Here is a 16,098-nt window from a genome sequence, read left to right as displayed (position 1 = left end):
TCTAACTGTGAAAGTCCTAGATGGCATCTTCTTCCGATAGAAGGCTGTTTTATCTACGTTGTAAGTCTATTGTTTAATGTAGCTACTTTCATCCATTATCTTAACTAGATCTTCTGGATAACTTGCTGCAGCTTCTTCAGCACCACTTGATGCCTCACCTTGCACTTTTATGTTATAGATACAGCTTCTTTCCTCAAACCTCATGAATCAACTTCTGCTAGCTTCCAACTTTTTTTCTACAGCTTCTTCGCCTCCCTGAGGCCTCATAGAATTAAAGAGAGTTAGGGCCTTCCTCTATGTTAAGCTTTTGTTCAAGAAAATGTGGATGGTTTGGTTTTTCATCCAGACCACTAAAACTGTCTTCTTAACAGCCATAGGTTGTTTTGCTTTTTTATTATTCATGTGTTCAGTGGAGTAGCACGTTTAATTTCCTTTAAGAACTTATCCTTTACATTCATAGTTTGACTAGCTGTTTGGCACAAGAGACCTAGTTTTTGGCCTATCTTGGCTTTTGATATGCCTTCTTCACTAAGCGTAATCATTTCTGGCCTTTGATTTAAAGTGAGGGATGTGCTACTCTTCCTTTCACTTGAACACTTAAAAGGTCATTGTAGGTTTATTAATTATCGTAATGTCAATATTGTTATGTCTCACAGAATAGGGATGCCCGAGGGGAGGGAGAGAGATGGGGGAATGGCCAATCAGTTTAGCAGTCAGAACATGTACACATTTATTGATTATGTTTGCCATCTTATATGGGCACTGTTTGTGGTGCCCCCTAACAATTACAATAGTAACATCAGAGATCACTGATCACAGGTCACCATAACAGATAAAATTATAATGGAAAAGTTTGAAATATTGTGAGAGTTAACAAAATGTAAGAGAGACATGAAATGAGCACATGCTTCTGTAAAAATTGTGCCAATAGATTTGCTCAATGCAAGGTTGCCACAAAACTTCAGTTTGAAAACAAAAAAACAAAAAACATAGTATCTGCAAATTGTAATAGAATGAGGTACGCCTGCATATTATTTTTGAAATGAAGATTCATAGAAAGTTGCAATATGTAACAAACCTGCACGTTATGCACACGTACCCTAGAACTTAAAGTATAATAATAAAAAAAAAAAAGAAAGTTGCAATAAATGTACAGGAGATCCTGTTCATAGCTCACCTAAACCACTTCAATGTTATGTTGCATAACTACAGTATGATACAGAAACCAGGAAACTAATGTTTATCTTATTCAGTTTTCCTTATTTTTGTAAGCACTCTGTATGTGTGTGTGTGTGTGTGTGTGTGTGTGTGTGTGTGTATAGCTCTACTCATCTTCTCACATGTGTAGTTTCTAACAATCATCACCACTCCAAAGGCTCTTTCAGGATAACACTTTATAAAGACACACTCACCTCCTTTTCCTCCTTCTCAAACATCTGATCTCTAATTTGTTCTGTCTCTCTCTGTAATTCTGCTATTTCATGAATATTATATAATGTCCCTCTTTCTCCCTAGTAATTTTCTTTGCTCTGAAGTCTTCTTTATCTGACATTAGTATATGTACTGGTGTTTTAAAAAATTCATGTTTCAATGATATATCTTTTCCCATCCATTTACTTTCAACCTACCCATGTTGTTATATTTGAAGTGGATTTCTTGTAGACTGCATATAGCTGGGCTAATCTTTTTTTAAAAAAAGACTACTGTGCCAGTCTCTATCTTTTAATTGGTATATTTAGACTAGTTTATATTAAAATAATTACTCATATGTTAGGGCTAAGTCTTTAATTTTTAAAATTCTGGTAAAAAATAACATGATATCTACCCTCTTAAGAAAATTTTGAGTGTACAGCACAGTATTATAAATTATATGTACATTAATGTCCAGAAGATATCTAAAACTTTGTATCTTGCATTATTAAAACTCTATACTCATTGAACAGCATCTCCACATTTCCCCTTTTCCCTGGGTTCTATCAGTTTGATTACTTTTGTGTACCTCCTGTAACTGAAATAATGTAGTATTTGTCCTTCTGTGACTAGTTTATTTCACTTAGCATGAAAGAACACTCAGTGTTCTTTCATGTTGTATGCCTGGATTGTATGACTGGATGTGACAGGATCTTCTTCTTTTTAAAAGCTGAATAATATTCTTTTATGCACATATGCCACATTTTCTATATCTATTCATCCACTGATGGGCATTTAGGTTGTTTACACGTCCTGGCTATTGTGAATAATGCTACAATGAAGATAGGAGTGCAAATATCTCTTCTAGATACTGTTTTCAATTCTTTTGGATAAATACGCAGTGGTGGGGTTGCAGGGTCATATGGTAGTTATATTTTTAATTTTTCGAGGAACCTCCATACTGTTTTTCAAAGTGGCTACACCATTATATAGTCCCAACAACAGTGCACAAAAGTTCCATTTTCCAATAACACTTGTTATTTTGTTTTTAAAGTAAATGTTATTATACATAAGTGAGGTTGTGTGTGTGTGTGTGTATAATGATGTTATGAGGTACACATATATAGTAAAAATATTACTATAGTGAAACAAATCAACATATTGGGTCATCTCATATAGTTACCTGTTTTCCCTCCTGTGGCAAGAGCAGCTATAATCTGTTCATTTGGCAAAAATCATGAATGCAGTGCACTACTATTAGCTATAGATGTCATCTTTGTAAGACCTAATGTACGACACTAATTATTTTCTGGTTTTTGTTTTGCTTTGTTTTAATCATGGCCATTTTATTAGGCATGAAAGGATTATTCATTTTGGTTTTGATTTGTATTTCCCTGATGGTTAGTGATGTTGAGCATCTTTTCATATACTTGTTAGCCATTTGTATGTCTTCTTTGGAGAAATATCAAGTCCTTTGCTCATATTATAATCAGTTCTTTTTTTCTACTGAGTTGTACGAGTTCCTTTTACAGTTTGGATATTAACTCCTTATCAGTTGTGTAGATTTTCAAATATTTTCTCCCATTCTGTGGGTTTCCTTTAACTCTATTGATGTGTTCCTTTGCTGTTCAGAAGGTTTTTAGTTTGATTTGGTCTCACTTGTCTATTTTTCCTCTTGTTGCCTGTGCTTTTGGTGTCTTATCCAAAAAATCATTCCCAATACTGATGTTATGAAGCAATTTCCTTATGTTTCCTTCTAAGAGTTTTATAGTTTCAGGTATTACAGTTAAGTCTTTAATCTTTATTGAGTTGATTTTTGTATATTGTGTAAGATAAGGGTTCAGTTTCATTCTTTTGCATGTAGATATCCAGTTTTCCCAGCACCATCTGTTAAAGAGACTATCATTTTCCTTTTATGTAGTCTTGGCACCATTGTTGAATATCATTTGACTGCATGTGTGTGTGTTTGTTTTCGGGCTCACTATTCGAAATTGGTCTATGTGTTTGCCTTTATGTCAGTTTCATACTTTTTTTTTAAATTTTTCAACAGAAATTTACTTATTATACAGCAAATAAAAACTTAAAGTGCATGATGGTTTACTAATTTCTTACAGAGTTTAAGGTGGAAAATTAAAATGTAATTAGACAAAGCACTGATAACATCAAACAATTGGAGGAAACATTAAGATTTTTAATAAATGTTGAGATAACATCCTATTGGAAAAAATATTTCTGGAATTATAGCAAAAGTCACTATAGAACATGACACCATATATAAATACTATGGACTAAACACTGCTTAGTTGTAGACAAGCAAGTACAAGTTTTAAAGTAGGCGTTAATGAAAAAATAATTAGTCACATACTATGTTTGCCCAGTGATATCATTTAATATTTCTTTATTTTATTATTATTATTATTATTATACTTTAAGTTCTAGGATACATGTGCATAACGTGCAGGTTTGTTACATATGTATACTTGTGCCATGTTGGTGTGCTGCACCCTGTAGCTTTGTAATATGTTTTAAAATCCTGGAGTGTGATGTCTCCAGCCTTGTTGCTCTTTCTCAATATTATTTTGGCTATTGGGAGTCTTTTGTGGATCTATGTGAATTTTAGGATTGTTTTCTATTTTTGTAAGAAATTCCATTGGGATTTTGATGGGGATCGCATTGAATCTGTAGATCGCTTTGGGTAGTATGGACATTTTAACATTATTAAAGTCTTCCAATCCATTAATACAGATGTATTCCAACTTATTTGTGTCTTCTTTAGTTTCTTCCAACAATGTTTTGTAGTTTTGTAGATGTAAACTTCGGTTGTTAATTGAGATCTTTCTTTCTTTTTAATGTAGATTTTTATCTCTATAAAATTCCCTGTTAGTACTGCTTTTGCTGCATCTCATAAGTTTTGGTATGCTGTGTTTTCATTTTTGTTTGTCTGAAGATATTTTGAAATTTTTTATTAAGATTTCCTGTTTGATCTATTGGTTATTCAAAAATATGTTTCTTAATGTACATATTTTGAATTTTCCAACTTTCTTTAAGCTGTTATAAAAGTCCTTTGTCACCTTGGTTAAGTTTATTTCTAAGTATTTTATTCTTTTGATGCCATGGAAAATACAATTGTTTTCCTAATTTTTTTGGATTGTTCATTGCTAGTCAGTGGAAGTGCAACTGCTTTTAATTTGTCGATTTTGCAATTCTTCAACTTTATTGAAATTGTTTATTAATTCTAACAGGTATTTTTGTGGAGTCTTTAGGATTTTTTATATATGAGATCACTTCATCTGCTAAAAGAGATAATTTTTCTACTTTCTTTCCTATTGGATGTTTTCATTTATTTTTCTTAGCTAATTGCTCTGGAGAGGATTTCCAATGTTCTGTTGAATAGAAGTGGTGACAACAGGCATCCTTGCCTTGTTCCTGATATTAAAGGAAAAGCTTTCAGTTTTTTATCATGAAGTATGATATTAGGTGCAGACTTTTCATATATGATTTTGTTGACCATATATGGTTTTGTCGAAAATTGTTGAGGCAATTTTCTTTTGTTCTTTGTTTAGAGTTTGTCAAAAAAGGGTGTTGAATTTTGTCAAACAATATTTCTGTGTCTATTGAGATGACCATGGAATTTTTATTCTTCACTTTCTTAATGTGATGTATCATATTAAGTGATTCTTTATATGATTAGCCATCCTGGATTCACAAGGATAAATCTCACTTGGTCATGATTTAATAATCTTTTTAATATGCTGTTGGATTTGACTTGGTAGTCTTTTGTTGAAGATTTTTGTATCTATGCTTATCAAATATATTGGCTTACTGATTTATTTTCTTATTGTGTCTTTGTCTGGATTTGTTAATAGGGTAATGCTGTCTCCATAAAAGAGTTTAGAAGTATGCCTTCCCCTTCAATTTTTTTGGAAGACTTTAAGAAGGATTGTCTGTGGGAGGTGGGGTTATTAACTGATTTAATCTTCTTAACTAGTTATAAGTATGTTCAGATTTTCTTTTTCTTCATGATTCAGCGTTGGTAGGTTATAGATTTCTAGGAATTTATCCCTTTTTTCCAGGTTATTCAATTTATGGACAAATTGGTCATATTGGTTTATTTTAATCCTGTTAATTTCTGTGGCATCAGTTTTTATGTTTCCTCTTTCATTTTTGATTGTTTTGAGTCTTCTCTTTTTTCTTAGTCTAGCTAAAGATTTGTCAATATTTTTTATCTTTTTAAAAAAGCAGCTTTTAATTTTATTGATCTTTTCTATATTTTTTTCTTCTCTATTTCTGCTCTGTTTTTTATCATTCCTTTTCTTCTGCTCACTTTAGTCTTAGTTTGCTCTTCTTTTTCTAGTGCCTTCAGATGTAAAGTTAAGTTGTTAATTGAGATCTTTCTTTCTTTTTTAGGTGGAAGAAATATGGATATGCTGTATTCTGTTTGAAAGGATTCATCATGAACCAGAAAAAAATCAATGAAAGGGACATTTCACCTAGATTAAATTTTGCAATTTTTAAAAAGCATATGAGCAAAGAAACTATCCTTCCAACATCCAAATAAGGAAGAATAGATTACCTAACAATAGGAACAAATTAAAAATAATTGATTCAGCCTAAGACTTTGTTTTTTTTTTTTTTTTTTTTTTTTTTGTTTTTGTTTTTGTTTTTTTTTTCCAGCAAAGAAGTAGTTTAATGATTGCGGGGCCAGCCAAGTAAGGAGAAAGGGAAAAAAAAATTCTCAAAACCATCTCTCTGAGAATTTGGAGGCTAGAGTTTTTAAGGACACTTTGGCAGGCAGGGGATAGGAAACTTTTTAAAAATGATTGATTGGGGATGAAATCACAGGGGTGCCTGAAACTGTCTTGGCTTAGCTGAGTCAGTTCCTGGGAGGGAGGTGTCTTAGGACCAGATGGCATCTCTTGGTTGGCTCTTGGTCTGCTGCTAAATCTGAAAAATATGTCAAAGACCAGTTTTTTTAAGTTTCATAATAGTGATGTTATCTATAGGAGTAGTTGGAGAAGTGTAAAACTTGTGACCCGCAGTTATATGACTCGGCAGCTGTAAGCAACTTATAGAAAAACACATAAAGCAATGGCAGGTAATTTTTTAACTATGTCTATCGTTTAGCAAAGTTCAAGGCCCCACCATAATTCTTTTTCTAATTATTATTATTTTTAAAAATGTTTGTGGATACATAGTAGGTATTTATATATTTGGGGTACATGATATGTTTTGATACAGACATCCAATGTGAAAAAGCACATCATGGAGAATAGGGTATATATCCACTCAAGAATTTATTCTTTGAGTTATAAGCAATACAATTCCACTATTTAAGCTATTTTAAAATGTACAATTAAGTTATTGATTATAGTCACCCTATTGTGCTATCAAATAGTAGGTCTTCTTTGTTCTTTTTCTTTTTTTTTTTTTGTACCTATTAACCATACCCACCTCCCCCTAGCACCCTACTTCCCAGCCTCAATTGTTTTGATTTTCAGATCCCACAAATAGGTGAGAAAATGTGATGTTTGTCTTTCTGTGCCTGGCTTATTTCTCTTAACATAATGATCTCCAGTTCCATCTATGTCATTGCAGATGACTGGATTTCATTCTTTTTTATGGTTACATAGTACTCCGTTGTGTATATATGCCACATTTTCTTTATCCATTAATCTGTTAATGGACAAATAGGTTGCTCCCAAATCTTAGCTATTGTTAACAGTGCTGCAAACACCATAAAAGTGCAGATATCTCTTTGACATACCAATTTCATTTATTTTGTATATATACTCAACAATAGAATTGCTGTTATATTTGCTATCTCAATTTTTAGGTTTTTGAGGAATCTCCAAATTGTTCTCCATAGTGGTTGTTAATTTACTTTCCTACCAGCAGTATGTAAGGGTTCACTTTTCTCTACATCCTCACCAGCATTTGTTATTGCCTGTCTTTTGAATATAAGCCATTTTAACTGGAGTAAGATAATACTTCCTTATAGATTTGATTTGCATTTCTCTGATGATCAATGACATTGAGCCCCTTTTCACAATTTAGAAGTATTGCCTCCTGCTCTGTTGTTCACATGCCTGTTTGCCATTTGTGTGTCTTCTTTTGAGAAGTGTCTATTTAAATATTTTGCCCAATTTTGATCGGATTATTAAATTATTTTCTATAGAGTTGTTTGAGCGCCTTATATATTATGCTTATTAATCCCTTGTCAGATGTGTGCTTTGCATGTATTTTCTCCCATCCTGTGGATTGTATCTTCTCTTTGTTGGTTGTATCTTCTGCTGCTCAGAAGCTTTTTAACTTGGTGTAATCCCATTTGTTCATTTTTGCTTTGGCTGCCTGCACTTTTGGCGTATTGATCAAAAAGTCTTTGCCCAGACCAATATCCTGGAGATTTTCCTCAACGTTTTCTTGTAGTAGTTTTATATTTTGAGGTCTTAGATTTAAGTCTTTCATCAATTTCAATTTGATTTTTGTATATGGCAAGAGCAGAGGTCTAGTTTCATTTTTCTGCATATGGATATCCAGTTTTCCCAGCACCATTTATGGAAGAGACCGTCTTACCCAGTGTATGTTCTTAGCACCTTTTTTGAAAATGAGTTTAATGTAGGATTGGGGATTTGATTCTGGGTTCTCTGTTCTGTTCCATTGGTCTGTGTGTCTGTTTTTATACCAGTACCATGGGGTTTTGGTTACTATGGCTCTGTAGTATTATATAATTTGAAGTCACGTAATGTGATTCCTCTAGTTTTCTGATTTTTACATAGAATAGCTTTGAGTATTCTGGGTCTTTTATCATGCCATATAAGTTTTAGGATTGATTTTTCTATTTATGTGAAGAATGTCATTGGTAGTTTGATAGAGATTACATTGAATATGTAGACTACTGTTAGTATGGGCATTTTAACAATATTGATTCTTCCAATCTATGAGCATGGAATATTTTTCCATTTTTTGGTGTCCTCTTCAATTTCTTTCATCAGTGTTTTATAGTCTTCATTACAGCCATCTTTCACTTCTTTGGTTAATTCCCGTCATTTAATTTTATGCATGGTGATTGTAAATGGGATTACTTTTTCAATTTCTTTTTCAGATTGTTCACTGTTGACATATAGAAATGCTACTTAGTATTGTTATGTTGATTTTGTATCCTGCAACTTTACTGAATTTGTTTATCATTTCTAGTAGTTTTCTTGTGGAATTTTAAGGATTTTCAAAATATAAGATCATATCATCTGCAAACAAGGATGATTTAACTTCTTCCATTCTAATTTGGATACACTTTATATATTTCTCCTGTCTCATTGTTCCAGCTGGGAATTCCAGTATTGTGTTGAATAATAGTGATGGCAGTGGGCATCCCTGTTGTGTTCCAGATCTTAGAGGAAAGCCTTTCAGTGTGAAACTAGCTATAGGTCTGCTGTTTTTGCCTTTAATTATGTTGAAGTTTTATGTTCCTTCTATCGCCAGTATTTTTAGGGTTTTCAACATGAAGGGATGTTGATTTTTATCATGCTTTTTTCCACATCAATTGAAATGATCATATGATTTTTATGTTTCATTCTGTTGATATGATGTATTGCATTGATTGATTTGCATATGTTGAACCATCCTTGCATCACAGGGATAACTCCCACTTGCTCATGATAAATCATCTTTCTAATGTATTGTTGATTTCAGTTTGCTAGTATTTTGTTGAGGATTTTTTTTTTTAACAAGAGAAAAAAACAGTTTATTTGTATGCAATAGTTTACAAAAGAAGTAGTTTCCTAAAAGGTTAAAGTTAGAAGTTTATATATCTAACTTAGTAGGAGAAGCAAGCCGGGAGAAAAGACTTCTATAAGGAAAACAAATGGATTTCTTTAGGAAAGACAAATAGGTTTTTGGGAGAACAAACAAGAGATAAGAAAGTTTGTGATAACATTTGTTTATGCAGGTGTGATCATTCTTTTCATCTTCTTTATGGCCATCAAACTCCCCTGCAGAGGGGATGTATGGTAGATTTACCCTTGGTCTTGTTTCTGGGAGTAAAGCCACTCTCAAGAGAGGATTTACACCAGTCTTATTTCCCAGAAGTGGCTGCTTTTAATTAGATGAAGAATAGTTAGCTCTTCCTGTTTTTTTTTTTTTTTATTATACTTTAAGTTCTAGGGTACATGTGCATAACGTGCAGGTTTGTTACATATGTATACATGTGCCATGTTGGTGTGCTGCACCCATCAACTCGTCAGCACCCATCAATTCATCATTTATATCAGGTATAACTCCCCAATGCAATCCCTCCCCCCTCCCCCCTCCCCATGATAGGCCCCAGTGTGTGATGTTCCCCTTCCCGAGTCCAAGTGATCTCATTGTTCAGTTCCCACCTATGAGTGAGAACATGCGGTGTTTGGTTTTCTCTTCTTGTGATAGTTTGCTAAGAATGATGGTTTCCAGCGAGGATTATTGCATCAATATTCATCAGATATTCACCTGTAGTTTTCCCTTTTTTTGATCTACCTTTGTCTGGCTTTGGCATCAGGGCAATACTGGCCTCATAAAATGAGTTTGGAAGCCTTCGCTTCTCCTCTGTTTTTTGGAATAGTTTGTGTAGGACTGGTTATTTGTTCTTCTTTCAATGTTTGGTAGAAATCAACAGTGAAGCCATCAGGTCCCAGGCATTTCTTTACTGGTAGACTTGTTACTATAGCTTCATTTTCATTACTTGTTATTGGTTTGTTCAGGTTTTGGATTTCCTCCTGTGTCAATCTTGGTAGGTTGTGTATGTCTAGGGATTTGTCCATTTACTATAGATTCTCCAATTATTTGACCTATAGTTGCACTTTGTAGCCACTAATGATCCTTTGAATTTTTGCAATATCAGTTGTAATGTATCTTTTTTCTTTTCTTTTTTTTAATTTTTATTCTTATTTTTATTTTTGTATTAGTTCTGGGATACATGTGCAGAACGTGCAGGTTTGTAACATAGGTATACATGTGCCATGGTGGTTTGCTGCACCCATCAACTCATCATCTAGGTTTTAAGCACCACATGCATTAGATATTTCTCCTAATGCTGTACTTCCTTTTGTCTGACATCCCCCAACAGGCCCTGGTGTGTGATATTCCCCTCCCTGTGTCCATGTGTTCTCATTGTTCAACTCCCACTTATGAGTGAGAACATGCAATGTATTGTTTTCTGTTCCTGTGTCAGTTTGCTGAGAATGATGGTTTCCAGTTTCATCCATGTTTCTGCAAAGGGCATGAACTCATTGTTTTTTATGTCTGCATAGTATTCCATGGTGTATATGTGACACATTTTCTCTTTATCCAGTCTATCACTGATGGGCATTTGGGTTGATTCCAAGTCTATGCTATTGTAAATAGTGCTGCAATAAACATACATGTCCCTGTGTCTTTATAGTAGAATGATTTATAATCCTTTGAGTATATACCCAGTAATGGGATTGCTGGGTCAAGTGATATTTCTGTTTCTAGATCCCTGAGGAATCGCCACACTGTCTTTCACAATGGTTGAAGTAATTTACACTCTCACCAACAGTGTACAAGCATTCTTATTTCTCCACATTATGTCCAGAATCTGTTGTTTCCTGACTCTTTAATGATTGCCATTCTAACTGGCATGAGATAGTATCTCGTTGTAGTTTTGATTTGCATTTCTCTAATGACCAGTGATGATGAGCTTTTCTTCATATGTTTGTTGGCTGCATAAATGTCTTCTTTTGAGAAGTATCTGTTCATATCCTTTGCCCACTTTTTGATGGGGTTGTTTTTTCTTGTAAATTTGTTTAAGTTCCTTGTAGATTCTGGATATGAGAGTTTTGTCAGATGGAGAGATTGCAAAAATTTTCTCCCACTCTGCAGGTTACCTGTTCGCTCTTATGATAGTTTCTTTGTTGAGCAGAAGCTCTTTAGTTTAATTAGATCCCATTTGTCAATTTTGGCTTTTGTTGCCATTGCCTTTGGTGTTTTATCCATGAAGCCTTTGCCCATGCCTGTGACCTGAATGGTACTGCCTAGGTTTTCTTCTAGGGTTTTTATGGTTTTAGGTTTTATGTTTAAGTCTTTAATCCATCTTGAGGTTATTTTTATTTAAGGTGTAAGGAAAGGTTCCAGTTTCAGTTTTCTGCATATGGCTAGCCAGTTTTCTCTGGAACCATTTATTAAATAGGGAATCTTTTCCCCATTGCTTTTTTGTCAGGTTTGTCAAAGATGAGATGGTTGTAGATGTGTGGTGTTATTTCTGAGGCCCCTGTTCTCTACCATTGGTCTATATATCTGTTTTGGTACCAGTACCATGCTGTTTGGTTACTGTAGCCTTGTAGTATAGTTTGATGTCAAGTAGTGTGATACCTCCAGCTTTGTTCTTTTTGCTTAGGATTGTCTTGGCTATACGAGCTCTTTTTTGGATCCATATGAAATTTAAAGTAGTTTTTGTAATTCTGTGAAGAAAGCCAATTGTGCCTTGATGGGAATAACATTGAATCTATAAATTACTTTGGGCAGTGTGGCCATTTTCACGATACTGATTCTTCCTATTCATGAGCATGGAATGTTTTTCCTTTTGTTAATGTCCTCTCTTGTTTCCTTGAGTAGTGGTTTGTAGTTCTCCTTGAAGAAGTCCTTCATGTCCCTTGTAGGTTGTATTCCTAGGTATTTTATTCTCTTTGTAGCAATTGTGAATGGGAATTCACTTATGATTCGGCTCTCTGTCTATTGTTTGTATATAGAAATGCTTGTGATTTTTGCACATTGATTTTGTATCCTGAGGCTTTGCTGTAGTTGCTTATCAGCTTAAGGTGTTTTTGGACTGAGACCAAGGGGTTTTCTAAATATACAATCATATCATCTTCAAACAGAGACAATTTGACTTTTTTCTCTCTATTTGAGTATCTTTTATTTCTTTCTCTTGCCTGATTGCCCTGGCCAGAACTTCCAACAATATGTTGAATAGGAGTGGTGAGAGAGGGCATCCTTGTCTTGTGCCATTTTTCAAAGGAAATGCTTCTAGCTTTTGCCCATTCAGTATGATATTGGCTGTGGGTTTGTCATAAGTAGCTCTTATTATTTTGAGGTACGTTCCATCAGTACCTAGGTTATTGAGTGTTTTTAGCATGAAGGCCTGTTGAATTTTATTGAAGGCCGTTTGTGCGTCTATTGAGATAATCATGAGGTTTTTGACATTTGTTCTGTTTATGTGATGGATTATGTTTACTGATTTGCATATGTTGAACCAGCCTTGCATCCTGGGGATGAAGCCAACTTGGTTGTGTTAGGTAAGCTTTTTGATGTGCTGCTGGGTTCAGTTTGCCAGTATTTTAGTGAGGATTTTCACATCGATGTTCATCAAGGATATTGGCCTGAAATTTTCTTGTTGTGTTTTTTTTATCAGCTTTTGGTATCAGGATGATGTTGGCCTCACATAATGAGTTATGGAGGAGTCCCTCTTTTTCTATTGTTTTGAGAAGTTTCAGAAGGAATGGCACCAGCTCTTCTTTGTACCTCTGGTAGAAATTGACTGTGAATCCTTCTGGACTTGGGCTTTTTTTGGTTGGTAGGCTATTAATTGCTGCCTCAATTTCAGAACTTGTTTTTGGTCTACTCAGGGATTCGACTTCTTCCTGGTTTAGTCTTGGTGGGATGTATGTGTCCAGGAATTTATCCATTTATTCTAGATTTTCTAGTTTATTTGCATAGAGGTGTTTATAGTGTTCTCTGATGGTAGTTTGTATGTCTGTAGGATCTTTGGTGATATCCCTTTTATCATTTTTTATTATGTCTATTTGATTCTTCTTTCTTTTCTTCTTTATTATTCTGGCTAGCAGTCTATCTATTTTGTTAATCTTTTCAAAAAACCAGCTTCTGGATTTATTGAGTTTTTGAAGGGTTTTTCATGTCTCTATATCCTTCAGTTCTGCTCCAATCTTAGTTGTTTCTTGTCTTCTGCTAGCTTTTGAATTTGTTTGCTTTTGCTTCTCTAGTTCTTTTAATTGTGATGTTAGGGTGTTGATTTTAGATCTTTCCCAGTTTCTGATGTGACTATTTAGTGCTATAAGTTTCCCTCTAAACACTTCTTTAGCTGAGTCCCACAGATTCTGGTATGTTGTGTCTTTTTTCTCATTGTTTTCAAAGTACTTATTTATTTCTGCCTTAATTTCGTTATTTACCCAGTAGTCATTCAGAAGCAGATTGTTCAGTTTCCATGTAGTTGTGTGGTCTTGAGTGAGTTTCTTAATCTTGAGTTCTAATTTGATTGCACTATGGTCTAAGAAACTTTTTGTTATGTTTTCCATTCCTTTACAATTGCTGAGGAGTGTTTTACTTCCAATCCTGTGGTCAATTTTTGAATAAGTGCTATGAGGTACTGAGAAGAATGTATATTCTGTTGAATTGGGGTGGAGAGTCTGTAGATGTCTATTAGGTCCACTTGGTCCAGACCTCAGTTCAAGTTCGAAATCTCCTTCTTAATTTTCTGTCTCGTTGATCTGTGTAATATTGACAGTGTGCTGTTAAAGTCTCCCACTATTATTGTTTGGGAGTCTAAGTCTCTTTTTCATTCTCTTAGAACTTCCTTTATGAATCTGGGTGGTCCTCTATTGGGTTTATATATATTTAGGATAGTTAGTTCTTCTTGTATTGATCCCTTTACCATTACGTATTGCCCTTCTTTGTCTTTTTTCATCTTTGTTGGTTTAAAGTCTGTTTTACAAAGACTAGGATTGCAACTCCTGCTTTTTTGTTTTTCTTTCCGTCTGCTTGGTAAATATTTCTCCATCCCTTTATTTTCAGCCTATGTGTGTCTTTGCACATGAGATGGGTCTCCTGAATACTGCACACTGATGGGTTTTGACTCTTTATCCAATTTGCCAGTCTGTATCTTTTAATTGGAGCATTTAGCCCCTTTACATTTAAGGTCAATATTGTTATGTTTGAATTTGATCCTGTCATTATGATGCTAGCTAGTTATTTTACCCATTAATTGGTGTTGTTTCTTCATAGTGTCAATAGTCTTTACAATTTAGTATGTTTTTGCAGTGACTGGTACCAGTTTTTCCTTTCCATATTTAGTGCTTCCTTCAGGATCTCTTGTAAGGCAGGCCTGGTCGTGACAAAATCTCTCAGCATTTGCTTGTCTGGAAAGGATTTTATTTCTCTACTGCTTGTAAAGCTTAGATTGGCTGAATATGAAATTCTGGGTTGAAAATTCTTTTCTCCTAGAATGTTGAATATTGCCCCCTACTCTCTACTGGCTTGTAGGGTTTCTGCAGAGAGATCCACTATTAGTCTGATGGGCTTCCCTTTGTAGGTAACCTGACCTATCTCTCTCTCTGCCCTTAACAATTGTTCCTTTGTTTCAACCTTGGTGAATCTGACGATTATGTGTCTTGACGTTGCTCTTCTCGAGGAGTGTCTTAGTGGTGTTCTCTGTATTTCCTGAATTGAATGTTCGCCTGTCTTGCCAGGTTAGGGCAGTTCTCCTGGATAATATCTTGAAGTGTATTTTTCAACTTGGTTCTATTCTCTTTGTCAGTTTTAGGTACACCAATCAATCATAGGTTTGATCTTTTTACATAGTTCCATATTTCCTGGAGGCTTTGTTTGTTCTTTTTTATTCTCTAATCTTGTCTTCATTCTTTATTTCATTAAATTCATCTTCAATCTCTGATATCCCTTCTTCTGCTTGATCAATTTGGCTATTGATACTTGTGTATGCTTCACAAAGTCCTTGTGGTGTGTTTTTTCAGCTCCATCAGGTCTTTTATGTTCTCTAAACTGGTTATTCAAGTTAGCGGCTCCTGGAACCTTTTTCAAGGTTCTTAGCTTCCTTGCGTTGAGTTGGGACATGCTCCTCACCTTGGAGGAGTTTGTTATTACCCACCTTCTCAATCCTACTTCTGTCAATTCATCAAACTAATTCTCCATCCAGTTTTGTTCTTTTGCTGGCAAGGAGTTGTGATCCTTTGGAGGAGAAGAGGCATTCTGGTTTTTGGAATTTTTAGCATTTTTACACTGTTTTTTCCTCATCTTAGTGGATTTATCTACCTTTGATCTTTGATGCTGATGACCTTTGGATGGGTTTTTTGTGGGTGTTCTTTTTATTGATGTTGATGTTATTGCTTTCTATTTGTTAGTTTTCCTTCTAACAATCAGACTCCTCTTCTCCAGGTCTGCTGAAGTTTGCTGGAGGTCCACTCCAGACCCTGTTTCCCTGGGTATCACCATCGAGGCTGTAGTACAGCAAAGATTGCTGCCTATTGTTTCCTCTGGAAGCTTCGTCCCAGAGGTACACCCACCAGATACCAATCTGAGCTCTTCTGTATGAGGCGTCTGTCGACCCCTGCTGGGAGGTATCTCCTAGTCAGGAGGCATGGGGGTCAGTGACCCACTTGAGGTGGCAGTCTGTCCCTTAGCAGAGCTCGAGTGCTGTGCTGGGAGATGCACTGCTCTCTTTAGAGCTGGCAGGCAGGAACATTTAAGTCTGCTGAAGCTGCACCCAGTCGCCCCTTCCCTCATGTGCTCTGTCCCAGGGTGATGGGAGTTTTATCTATAAGCCCCTGACTGGGGCTGCTGCCTTTCTTTCAGAGATGACCTGCACAGTGTGCAGGAATCTAGAGAGGCAGTCTGGCTACAGCCCCTTTGCTGCCCTGCGGTGGGCTCCACCCAGTCTGAACTTCCTGG

General features: G+C 35.2%; 1 long non-coding RNA gene across 3 annotated transcripts in view; it reads left to right on the top strand.

Moving 5' to 3' along the window:
* Positions 1-16,098, top strand: part of LOC111531214 — a 78,916-nt gene that overhangs the window by 14,650 nt on the left and 48,168 nt on the right. For 2 of the 3 annotated variants that reach the window (XR_002728180.1, XR_002728179.1), the window contains exon 1: positions 6,106-6,505. The exons of the other annotated variant lie outside the window; for it this stretch is intronic. This is a non-coding gene — a long non-coding RNA (uncharacterized LOC111531214). Of the gene's footprint in view, positions 1-6,105; positions 6,506-16,098 lie in introns of those variants that run through there. 3 annotated transcript variants of the gene reach the window in all.

This window comes from Piliocolobus tephrosceles, chromosome 12 (genome assembly GCF_002776525.5).
Source record: "Piliocolobus tephrosceles isolate RC106 chromosome 12, ASM277652v3, whole genome shotgun sequence".
In the NCBI taxonomy this organism is placed as follows: domain Eukaryota; kingdom Metazoa; phylum Chordata; class Mammalia; order Primates; family Cercopithecidae; genus Piliocolobus; species Piliocolobus tephrosceles.
Note: the sequence above shows the minus strand (reverse complement) of the source record. Positions and strands in the feature narration are given on the sequence as shown.